The following is a 12447-nucleotide window of genomic DNA, read 5'->3' as shown; positions in this document are numbered from 1 at the left end:
ATCATTTTCATGGCCCTCCTCTGGACCTGCTCTGCCAGGTCCATGTCCTTCTAAACCAAAATCACTGGGTTTCAATTCATTGAAGGTGGAATCTGCTGAACAAGGGAAGAGCTATTGCTGAATTGCTTTGTGCTGAATAGTCAGCTTGTGCTAAATTATTTCCTGGTGTTACGCCTTTGCTCTCAGTGAAATGATACTGAGAGACACCTGAGCTCTGTACTAGGTAGTCTGGGGAAAATAGGTTTAAACTCCAAGAATGTAAGCATTGGGCACTCCAGGACCTTGCCATCAAAATCTTACAGCCAGCAACATAGATAAGTGATGGGAGGGCCTGGCTCGGTGCTTATGTGGCAGGAAGGGAGCTGTGAGTGCTGGGGATTAAAAACTGAATACAGGCCATGGTGTGAGGAAAGCTAAGGACAGCTTCCTCTCTTTAAATAATATGTAATGTAGAGGAAATGTGAAGTCATCTCACCCTGCTTACTCTGCTTCAGAGCTTAGCTGCAGTGATGTGTCTGCTTCTGTGCACTGTGCTTCAAAAAAGAAAAATGTAGACAAGTCCAGCAGCAAGCAGAGGCATTGATCAGAAGGCTGGGAAACATGACCTGGGAGGACAGGTTGTAGCTGTGTTTCTAGTGAAAGAGATGCAGAGGATGTGATACTGGTCTTCAGATATGTAAAGCTTGCTGCAGAGGGGAAAGTAAGGAATTGTTCTCTGTGCCCACTGGGAATACAAAGAGGACGAATGGATTTAAATTGCAGCAAAGGTGATTTAAGGAAGACATTAGGACCAGCTTTCTAGCTGTAACAGTGCTAAGGTACTGAAACAGATTGCCTGGGGAGGTTGTGGGATCTTCATTGCCAGACATTTTTAAGAACAGGTCCAACAAACATCTGTCAGGAATGATTTGGGTATAATTGATCCTGCCTCAGGGCAGAGGGCTGGACTAGCCCTTGTGAGGTCCCTTGCAGCCCTGTTTTCCGTGGTTCTCTCATTAGGAAGGCTGATGTGATATTCCTGGGACCCTATTGTTCCTTTTAAAAGCAAACCCAGGCTGTAGTGATGCCAAAAGTCACATTTAAAAGTGACAATATCAGGGAAAATTCACCCCGCCCTTAATTATCAACTCTTCAATGCATGTGACATTGTTGGCTGTGTTCAGCAGCTAGATACCTGGAGGTTACGTAGGTGTGGGTCTTCTAAGACCAGACCATGATCTTTTTAATAGCACTAGAACCTGTTTCTTCTAACATGTATTAATATTGCAACTTCTTTTTTGTCATTTGAGTAAGTCATACTTTTGTCATACTTACTCAGATGACAAAAAGGTGAGGTCAGTTGCTCAGGTGACAAAAAGGTGAGGTACTTGTATTTCTCATGCCATGAGACATTTGGCCACATGCTGTGCTTCCACCTTCTTACTTCCAAGCTTCTTCTTCCAATCCATTTTATCATGCCCAGCTTCATTATGTGCCCATGCTGCCATCACTAACAGCACTGTCAATGTGCTTGGTACCCTTCTCTTCATTCTCAGACACAGGATTCCTGCTGCTGCTGTTTGCTCACATGTTCTTTTCTTCCTGTTGGTGATGGTTGTGTGTCTTTTGCTGCTTCCCCTTCAAGACAGGCCTGCGTTACAAACTGCACTTCAGCAGTGTAGCAGTTGGACTGAATCCAAACATTCCCAAATGCCACTTCTTTTAATATCAGGCAAAGCAGCTTGGATGTTCTTCCTCAGAGTGCTGGAAAAGACACCCTGCCACATTTTCTGTGCAAATGCTGAAGTTTAACAGAGATGGGGGGTGTGAAGCAAGCTGAAATGTCTGCATTCCCAGGATCTGATCTTTCCTTGATTTCAGGTTTTAGTTCCTGACCCAGCTGCTGATTTATTAACTCAGTGGAACGATGCCAGTTTTGAGCAGCTGAAGAAGTTGTCCCTGTCACTTTTGTGATAGGTAGACCTGAGTCACAGAATGGCTTTGGTTGGAAGGTGCCATAGATGCCATAGGCAGGGAAAACTTTCAACTAGTTGGCTACTCTTGGCCTCATCCAGCCTGGCCTTCAACATCCCCCAGGGAGGAGGCAGCCACAGCCTCCCTGGGCAGCCTATTCCAGAGTCTCACCACCGTCCTACTGAAGAACTTCTTCCTAAAACTAGTATAACTCTGCTCAAACCAGCTTCAAACCAGTTACTCTTGTCCTGTCTCTAGACACCCTCCTGAAAAGTCCTTCTGCAGCCTTCCTGGAGGATCTCTTCAGGTACTGGAAGGCAGCTCTAAGGTCCCTCCAGAGTCTTCTCTTCTCCAGGCTGAACAACCCCAGCTCCCTCAGCCTGTCACAGCTAGAGGTGCTCCATCCCTTGGATCATCTTTGTGGCCTCCTTAATGTTCAGCAGTATGTTTTTCTCCCCAGAGGCCAAGTCTGGCCTTTGATGTTTGAAGTGTTGCCAAGCTCTTAGGTTCTAAAACATTCTATGTGAAGCCATGAAGTGTGATTATAATATCTACACATGCATGTGTGTGTGTGTGTATGGATGTATACATTACAGATTTGTGTTTGAATTTGGCCCTTCAGCATGGCTTTTGAGCTTTTTCTCTACAACTACATGGAGAATGGAAACTAAAGTAAAAATAACCCCAAAACCAGACTAAAACTGGGCTACTCACATAATCACATAATGCCTCAGAAGCTGAAACTTGAAAACAAACAAATAAATAAGCAAATACCCTGAAATCTGGTGGTATTATGACAGGATGTTTGGTCATTAAATTGTTTTACTGCATCCAGCACAGAGAAGTAAGCTATCAGCTGGTTTTTCTAACGGTGAAATGCTCATCATGATGCTGTGAGACACCCTTTGCTCTGTGTGTCTTTGCTATTTCCTTGTTACAGACTGAGCTGTGGGTTCACTGAAGCTCTGAGTACTGCATGTGCTTTGCCACAAAGGACTTCCCATGATTGCTGTGGTCTTTGGATTAGTCAAGAGCAACTTGTGTCATGTTTGCTCATCTGCTTTGCTCAACACTTGTCCTTCATCTGTATTGGAGATGTATGGGCACACAATGCAGATCCTCTGGCACATCCAGATCATGGCTGCCTTCCTTTGTTTTGTGTTCTTTGTGCATAGTGCCCAGCTTCTGCTGTGGCTGTGTGCAGAGGGGATAAGGCACGGCTCCGGGATAAGGCACGGCTCCAGGTCAAGCTCCATAGCCCTGTGCCCCCTGAGTTTCAAGCTCAAATGCAGTGGCTCAGCACATGCTGTTCTCTGAGAGCAGATTTTCCCCAGTTGTGTTCATTTTGCCCACTGTTCATGCTGAGATTGAGAAGAAGCTAAACCTTGTTATTCAAGGAGCATTTCCTGCTCCTGCCACACACTTCCTGGGTAATGCTCCTTCTTCACCTCTTGTTTTTCCCTATTTGCCATTCACCGTATACCACAGCATAAGGAAAAGAATACTTTTTCCTACTACTGTTGTGTCTCCTTCTCTGGAGACTTTCAAAACCCACCACAATGGATGCATTTACAAATAGTGGCAGAGTTTTTTGGTCCCAGTACATTCTTTTCTTGTACCTCTTGGGCCATTTGCTCTTTAGTTCTTTCCTCCTACAGCCCCAACTAACATGTCACTGAGCAAATCCTCCCTGCAGGCAGAGAAGGGTCCTGTTCACTGCACGCCCTAAACATTTGTCCTGTTCCTCAAACTCAGTGAGGTAAGGTCTTGACATCCTGTCAGACCTCTGCAAACCTGTATTGCCTTCTTCAGCCTCAACTTTGGGTTGGCACAGGCAGAGGCCAGAAGTGCCTGTGAGTGGCACTCCACTGCTCTCCCAGCGCCTCTGCACTTGAAAGGAGCTCAGAGGGTCCATTGTGGCTGCAGCAGCAGCTAGACTTGTGGGTTGAGTTAGAAACTTTGTGTGTGTGGATGGTAGCTTTCCCCCCACCCCCTTTTTTAAATAAAAGAAAAAAAAAAGAAAAAAATAATTATTTTTTATTGGCACCTTTCAGTGCTGGAGAGCTTGTATAGGCTCTGATAAAGCACTGCTTGTATCTCAGGTGTCAGCTTTAGTGCAGCCATTCAGCACCACGCACACAAATACATACTGATGGGTCTTGTTGAGATCTCTGATTTAGAGAACCAGCTCCTGGACGATGCCTTGAAGGGACAACACTCCTGCACACACAGCACCTACCCCAGAGGAGCCCTAATCTGTGCTAGAGACTCTGGGCTGCTATTTTTGTGCAGAAAGTATTAGTAATTTCTAGATGAATCAGGGAGATTTTAAAATCAATGTTCTTTAGCAAACAGCAGTTACTGCAATGGTTGCAGTTATGGCTGAAGACTGAGTGTATAAAATGCTTCAAGATACAGAATTGGATTCCATAAACATAATTCTTTTATCAATAATTGTTACAAGCAGGCTTCTTTATACACTCTCCCTTTTGCCAGAACCCTCTCCTCTCTTACATGCTGAGCTCATTTCCCTCCTGGATAGCTGCGGATTTGTTGGTATACAAATTAATTTTGTTATTGACCAGAAGGAGCATTTGGAGGATAAGAATGCCATTGCTATTCATACCTGAAGGTAATCAATACAGGTGCAGAGGAATACATATTTCTTAACCAAGCATGCATCCTCTTTAGCCTCATTTCCTTTTTCTAAACCCCACAGGACTGTATCCTGGCTGCTCTGTGTGTGAACAAAGCACAAAGCAGTGAGGGACAATAGCATTCACATCTTGTTACCAAAGAAGGATCACCAGAGAAACTTCTCTGCTGGTCTTGGGTCCTCCCTTGCTCCACACTCATAACAGCCTATGCCTACTCTTTGACTGCAGTGGTGATACTTATTTGTCTATCATCAAATTCTTGCTCCCAGAACAGTGGAGAAGAAATCAGTCTCTACTTGAAGTGGCTTGACATTTGCTTGGGAATGTGGATATGGCATTTAAGAGAGGGGATATGAGGGGACATGAAGTTGATGTGGTGTGATTTACATCAGCCCAGGATCTATCTGCAAAATGAGTCCTACTAGCACATAAAAAGCCAAGAAAAAAATGAAAGAACAGCATAAAAGTGGTAGGGTTTGCCTTATTCTGGGCCTGTTCCTGGTTCCAGCTACTCCCCACTGATCATTGGTGGTGTTTGTGTTGTCTGAGGCTTTTCTCACTGAAGGAAATCCAGGAGATTTGCACTTGCTTGTAGCCAGATTCTGGCTTAATTTATGTCCCGGATCAGTTAAAGGGCTAACAGAATGTCAGCGCAAAATTTTGCCTCACTTCAACTGGCTGGTCCTTCCACAGGATTTACAAACCTCAGCACAGGGAAGACATGAACCTGCTGGAGAGGGTTCAGAAGAAGCCATAAAAACCCAAACAAACCAACCAACCAAAACAACAACAACAACAAAAAGTGATCTGAGGGCTGGAACACCTGCTGTGGGGACAGGCTGAGTGAATTGGGGTTATTCAGCCTGGAGAAGGCTCCAAGGAGACCTCATTGCATCCTTTCAGTACATAAAGGGAGGCTACGAGAAAGATGGAGACAGTCTTCTTAGTGGGGCCTGTTGTGATGGGGGTGATGGTTTTGCACTAAGAGGGAAGATTTAGACTAGTTAGAAGGAAGACATTTTTTACAATGAGGCTGGTGAAACACTGGCACAGGTTGTCCAGGGAGGTGGTAGATTCCCCATCCCAGGTCAGGTTGGATGGAGCTCTGAGCAGCCTGATCTAGTGCTAGATGTCCCTGCTCACTGCAGCAGGGTTGGACTAGATGACCTTTAAAGGTCCCTTCCAGCCAAACTATTCTGGAATTCTCTGAAAAGCTGGAATGAGTGGGAGGAGGCTGCTGGTGCTCTGCCGTCCTCAAGCAGCACCCTCATGCTTTAGTCATGATACTTCCCGTACCCCAGCGGCACCGAAACGATTTCGAGGGGCCGGTGTGGGTATCGTTCCCTGGCTTCTGGTAGACGAGCGATTCCCGCGCTGAGCGAGGGCAGAAGCCAGGGGCTCTAGCACAGGAGGGCTTCCCTCCACACCTTGCCCTCAGCTGACAACTCGCCAGAGCCCGCCGGGGCGCCGCGGGCTGGGAGGCTGCAGCGCGGCAGCGGGCCGGCAGATGGCGGCCGCGGCTCAGGCAGCGGGGCGGGAGGCAGCCGGGTGAGGAAAGCTGCTGGCCGGGCCCGTGTCCCTGCTCGGGTGATGCCCGGCCCTGCCGTTACTCGCGGCCCCCCGCGCTGCCGGCTCGCGGGCCCCGCTGCCCTGTACCCGCTCGTGGCGACCGGGCCCGCGCTGCGCACTTTGCTTCGGGCTGTCAGCAAAGCAGTTGTGTGGTGCAGTGCCGGGCTTTGGGTAGTTTTGCTTTCTTTGTTTTTCACTTACTTCCCCCCCCGAGGCTCCTCGGATTTTCCTCCTGCTTTCGTCCCTCTCCAAACAGTCTGACACCTGCTGCTCGCCTTATATGCTCATGAGGTTCAGCAAAGCCAGCTGCTGGGGCCTACACTTGGGTCACAACAAACCCAGGAGTATGCCAGGCTTGGGGAAGAGCGGCTGGAAAGCTGCCTAATGGGAAAGGAGCAGGGGGTGCTGGTCAGCACATAGCTGAGCATGAGCCAGTAGTGGCCATGAAGGCCACCAGCGCCCTGGCCTGGATCAGGAATGGTGTGGCCAGCAGGAGCAGGGGAGTGCCTGTGCCTCTGTACTCAGCACTGGTGAGGCCTCACCCCAAATACTGTGTTCAGTTTGGGGCTCCTTACTCCAAGAGGGACATTAAGACGTTGGAGTGTGTCCCGAGAAGGGCAGTGAAGCTGGTCAAGGGTCTGGAGCACAAATCTTATGAAGAGTGACTGAGGGAACTGGAGAAGAGGAGGCTCAGGGGACGCCCTACCGCTGTCTTACAACTACGTGGAAGGAGGTTGTAGTGAGGTGGATCTCGGTGCTGGAGACACAAAACTCATTCTGGAGGTGAGCTGGGTTTTCTGATATCTGAATCTGACCTGATGTGGTTAAAACTTGCACAATATGATCTAGGACAGGAACTCATTGAAATGAATCTCCCCTCTGGTGGATGCCTGACTACTCAGAGCTTCTCCTGAGTGCCAGTCCCCTTCTTTTTGAAATGAGGTCAGTAAAATGGCTGTCCTTTTAAGGACGTGGTGAAACGTGCTGGTGACCATTTGCACTGTCTGTTTCCTCTTTGTTTTGTAACTGTATTTTGAAACAGAAGTGGGCAGTAACTGAGATTTTGAGCCAAACAGTTAGTAGTGTAGACATAGGTGGAAAGCCAGTCCTGTGTCCACAAGGGCCACCTTTCCTTCATAAAATACCAATTCCATAACTTTGCATGATTTCTAAGGTAGCAGTTAAGTCTGTAGGCTTAACCTTCTCTGTAGACTTAACTGGAGAAACAAGCCATTCATCTGTATTATTAAACATGAACATCTGAAATTAAGCATCAAAATTCTTATTTGGCATCTGAATATCTGTCCTCTGTATTAATCTTTTTTTTTTAGGTGGTGGCTTTTTAGCTTTCTGAGGCAGAGGCCAATCGTTTCTCCATGACAACTTCCAGTTTCACAGCAGTGCATGCAGTACAGTGTGTGAGGAAGGTAAGTGAGACCATCTTACCTGAACTGGGGTTCCTTTGCTGCAGGAGTGCAATCTCTTTAAGCACCATCTCTCTTGAGAATTTTGAGGCAGTTGGAACAGGTTCCCCATCTTCACAGCTGGCTGCTATTGTCATGCTGATGAAGTTCTACCAAGACAATATTGAGACGCATGCCAAAGAGCAGGAAGAGGGGAGGAGGGAAAATGATCTTGTCTCTAGACTGCTTTATTCTGTCCCACCTTCATTTCCCTGTCACAATGAAGCATAATTTCTGTATGTCCTGGTTTGAGGCCAGGCAGATTCTCTCTTACCCCCTGAGAGGGGCGAAAGAATGACACTCACACAAATGGACTGCAAAAGTGATGGAAAGTTTAAATGGAAAAGCATCAAGTGTTTTACAGAAGCTACAAGCATAGTGACAAAAGAATCCCAAAGCATACAGAGTCCCCTATAGCACACCCAAAAGCCTCCCAAGACTTCCCATCTCCTCACCTGAGGGTATACCCAAAACCCTCAGGGCTCTTTCTTCCCCCCCACCCCCAGGCTAGTCCAGGTCTGAGTCTGCCCTTCCTTCTCCTCCTAGCCAAGCCTAACAGGCCTTGAGATACTCCCCCACTGTTACCCGATAGGGAGCATCTCCCACGGGAGCAGAGAGGGAAGAAAGAGGAAGAGTTTGTAGATGGATTTATAGGGTGCAGGATATTATGGGTATGAAATACACTGTTTCCTGTGTCCACCTTACTGGGTTGGGCACTCAGAACACAGGAGGTGTAACTGATGTGGCAGTAACAGGAGGCACCCAGCCTAAACTGCCACACTGTATAGGCTGTCTGTCTTCATCTGGGAGGGAGACAGACAGTGGTAAGCCAGGTGCCACTGCAGCAGAGCCATCACTGCTCATTATTCCTCAAGGAGAGTAGGAGCTGTGGGAATAGCTCTGCTGTTGCCACTGAACCAGTGCAGACCAAGGATGATGCCATGGCCACTGCACTGAGATCTTGCCTAAAGTTGCCATTTTACCGCTCTCTCTGCCAAGCCTGAGAGACTGCTCACCTTGCTTATACCTCCAGTTGGCCCAGTGATGACAGGGGACTCCTAAGTGCAAATTGTTACAAATAAGTGGGTATAAATATCTGTTAAGAACTACAGAAAGTAATGCTACTGACAATTCAATTGTCAGCCCCACCTGCAGTGCAGCTGAGCTGGGTTAGCTTCACTTTACTTCGGCAGCTGTGTCCACACTATCTTGGAGATGAAGCTTAAGTTCCCTGTAGCCTGTCAGGCAGGGCATGAGTCTGTAGTGTGACTCTTTGAAGCCGGGCGTCTTTCCGTGGCTGAGCACGTCCAGCATGCTCCAGTGTCACCAGGCCATAAACTATCTGTGGGGCAGAGGAGCTCCCTGTAACTAAAGCACTCCAGAAGTTGCTCTTTCAGAGAGGTGCAGATGAAACCAGAGAAGCTGTTTACTCCATGCAAAGTAAAGGTTTAAAAGGTCGGGCATCCTTTCCAGTCTGTGGCCAGGGGAGCTCTGTTGGTTGTATCATGGATGTTGCTCTATTTCAGGAAGGCTGGATGTGGGTCAGTTGTCTCCGCTCCCAGTGGGGATCACAAACAGGTGCCAGGGTTTTATGACCAACAGGGCCTTCTCAGGTTGCTGAATGGGTGGGGGAATCCCTTTCCAGATCCTGCCCTGCTGAGAAGGGGATCCCAGGAGGTTCCTGGTGTGGAAAAGGCTGACAGCCCAGCTCTGCTCTAGTTATAGTGTCAGGAGGCACCGATGATGGAGGGTATTTACTACCCCCTTCCTTTCTCCAAGAAGCACTTTTTCTGTTACTTACACACAATCTGAGCAGCTCAGGAGCTCCTGGTGCTTAAATGCAAAATGAAACAAAGAAAGAGTGAGAGAAGGTTGATTCAGTTTCTTGTGCAGCAGTCTCCACCCTTCAGTCTCCCTTCTGTCTGGGATAAGTGTTTGCAGCATGAGACCCTCCAGTGAAACACATGCCTTGAATTTCCAGCCTAAACTTTGCCCACCATATGCAAAGACTTTGTCATCACTCTGATCCTTGTCATCACATCTGTTTGATCAAAGCATTCCTGGACAGAAGGTGGGGGTGGTGATTGCCCAGCAGAAAAAATAGTAGCTTATGCCTTATCCCAGCCTGCCATTGCTCTTTGGCCTGCACTCACAATAGGTGCTGCCTTTGCCTGCTGAGCCAGTATTTAACACCTTGGTCGACAGAAGCTCCAGATAACCTCCTCTGTAGGAGGTGCTACAGAAAAGCAAGTCTCTCCTAGCTTCAAACAGAGCCCCAGGGTTTGTGAAGAACGTACAGGCAGCCCTGTCCAGGAGCTAATATTCCCAATATCCCTTGCCTGTTTGTCAAAACTTAATTTTGTTTAATGGGGTTTTAAAATCTGTGCAGTCTTATACACATCCCTTCTCCTCCACACTCTGGTAGTTTATTTCTGGCCTATAAAAGCATTTTCACTGGCCAAATGTATCAGTGGGCTTTAAAAAAAAAAAGAAACAGGTACTTTACATGTAATTAATTTAGTGAATTGTTCAGCTGCTGATTCACGTGCATAACCTCAATTAACATTAATGGGAGTTATGTAGGCATGTCAAGGGCAGAATAGACCCCTAATCATCTAACATGCAATGTTATTACATTACTGCTGTAATTATATCCTGCACACACATCATTTCTACTTTGCTTCGTGAACTGCTCTTCAAATGTGGTGGCTACTCATCTATTATGCTGGATGTGTTAATGCTGAGGATACACTGAGCATTGACCTTCCTTCTTCATTGTTTTGCTGCCTGCCCACAAAAGGTTCCACACCTAGCTGAATAAGTCATCAGCCAGCTGGTGTTTTGCAACTTCTGTTGTTTGAATGTGATACTGGAACCAGAAACAGTCAAAAGCTAGCAAACCTCAAAACAACAGCATGTCATCTTTCAGCATGTTGGCCTTTAGGCTCATAGACTCACAAAATGGCTCTGATTGGAAGGGACCTCAGAGCTCATCTAATTCAACCTCACCACCATGGGCAGGGACACCTCTCAGCTAGACTCAGCTGCTCAACACCTCATCCAACCTGGCCTTCAACACCCCCAGGGAGGAAGCATCCACAACCTCCCTGGGCAGCCTATTCTGGAGTCTCACCCTCCTACTGAAGAACTTCTTCCTAAGCTCCAGTCTAACCCTGCTCTCCCTCAGCTTCAAACCATTCCCCCTTGTCCTGTCTCCAGACACCCTCCTGGAAAGTCCCTTTGCAGCCTTCCTGTGGGATCCCTTCAGGTATTGGAAGGCAGGTCTAAGGTCCCCCTGGAGTCTTTTATAGGGTGAACACCCCCAGCTCCCTCAGCCTATCCTCATAACAGAATTGCTCCAGCCCTTGGATCATCCTTGTGGCCTCCTCTGGACTCACTTTAATGGCTCTGACAGCCATGCCCAGTATCTTGGATGTTGCATTGCCGTGGAATCAGAGGTGCACACAGCACACCTGCACCTTCCCAGGCTCACGCAGCTAAGCCAAGTGGTTCAGATTGGCTTAGCAATTAAGGGATAGTGAAAAGCAGCAGTGAATCCTTAATGCTGACTGGCAGCATGGCACTACTTGAGGAAGAGAGAGAAGCAGCACTTGTGAGAACTTGAGCGTTGTGTGCCAGTCAGGGCGCTTTTCATACGATCACCAGCAAGCTCTGGGCTGAAGGCACTGGCAAACCATGAAGGTACTGGCAAAACAGTGAGGGTAACATCACACACCTGTCCCTTGGGCAAACATCTACCAGCACCCAGCAATATTTTGTGGAGGAATGTGGGTTCAGTACTTTTGTTTGTGTAGGCCATAATGTTTGTAAAGGTGCTTGTTAAAACACAGCTCTGTTTCCAAGGTAACAGCTACCTAACTTTATTACTAAAACTGCACTAATTCAAACAGGGATCTGAGCAAACAGATTGATGTTAATTTCAAGCTCCATTAAAAACACAAGGAGAAAAAAAAATCAATGTTCACCAAATGGGAAAAGAAAAGAAATCGATAGAGAAATTTTAATTTCAGTCTTTTAAGTGGGGTTTGGTAAACAGTAGAGGTTAAAAAATGAAACGAGGTGGAAGTGGTATGCAGCATCCTGGTAAACTGTACTGTAAACAGCAGGACAAAAAGGTTCACTGATAATGTAGGAATAAATATTAGGACTGTAAAACCTTAAGAAACAGAGGCCCAGAGTGGAATGACCTGTCTCAAGCCATGTGCAGTTGAGTCTCCTAACATCTTGTCCAGTGCCCCTGGGCTGTGACTCCAGCAATGATCAAAAGGCTCAGAGAAGGGCAAAGGCATCGTGTCCTCCATTACTGGAGCCATGTGGGTGAGAGCAGCTGTGCAGTGTGACTGCTGGGGCTCAAACATTTGCTAGCCAGCTGCACACCAACACTGCAGGGCTCCTGTGGTTTGATTCCTAATATGTGCCAAAGCTGCTGCCCCTGTTCCTTTGCCATCCGTAGCCTTGCTGACAAAAAGGCAGGTATGCTGGCACATGCTATGGGCACAGCTGCAGTCTGAGCACAGCTGGTGGCATGCTGGCATGGTGACAGCTGGGACTATCAGGTGGCACATGCTGTTCAAAGGGGTTTGGGGAGTGAGGTATCAGTAGTGGTTGATAGAGCAACTAAGCTCTTGAGGGATCTGTAGCTGCCTTGTTTCTGCTCGGAGCCTCTGTCCCACCTATTTTCTTCACACTCAAATGAAATCCAGCTGGTGGCTGGTCACAAGTGGTGTTCCTCAGGGCTCAGTGTTGGGACCACTTCTGTTTAACATCTTTGTTGATGACCTTGA

Source organism: Melanerpes formicivorus, unplaced genomic scaffold (assembly GCF_026170545.1).
Source record: "Melanerpes formicivorus ecotype bairdi unplaced genomic scaffold, bMelFor1.0.p_v2 SCAF_24, whole genome shotgun sequence".
Classification (NCBI taxonomy): Eukaryota; Metazoa; Chordata; class Aves; order Piciformes; family Picidae; genus Melanerpes; species Melanerpes formicivorus.
The sequence above is the reverse complement of the archived record's forward strand: the minus strand, read 5'-3'. Positions refer to the sequence as shown.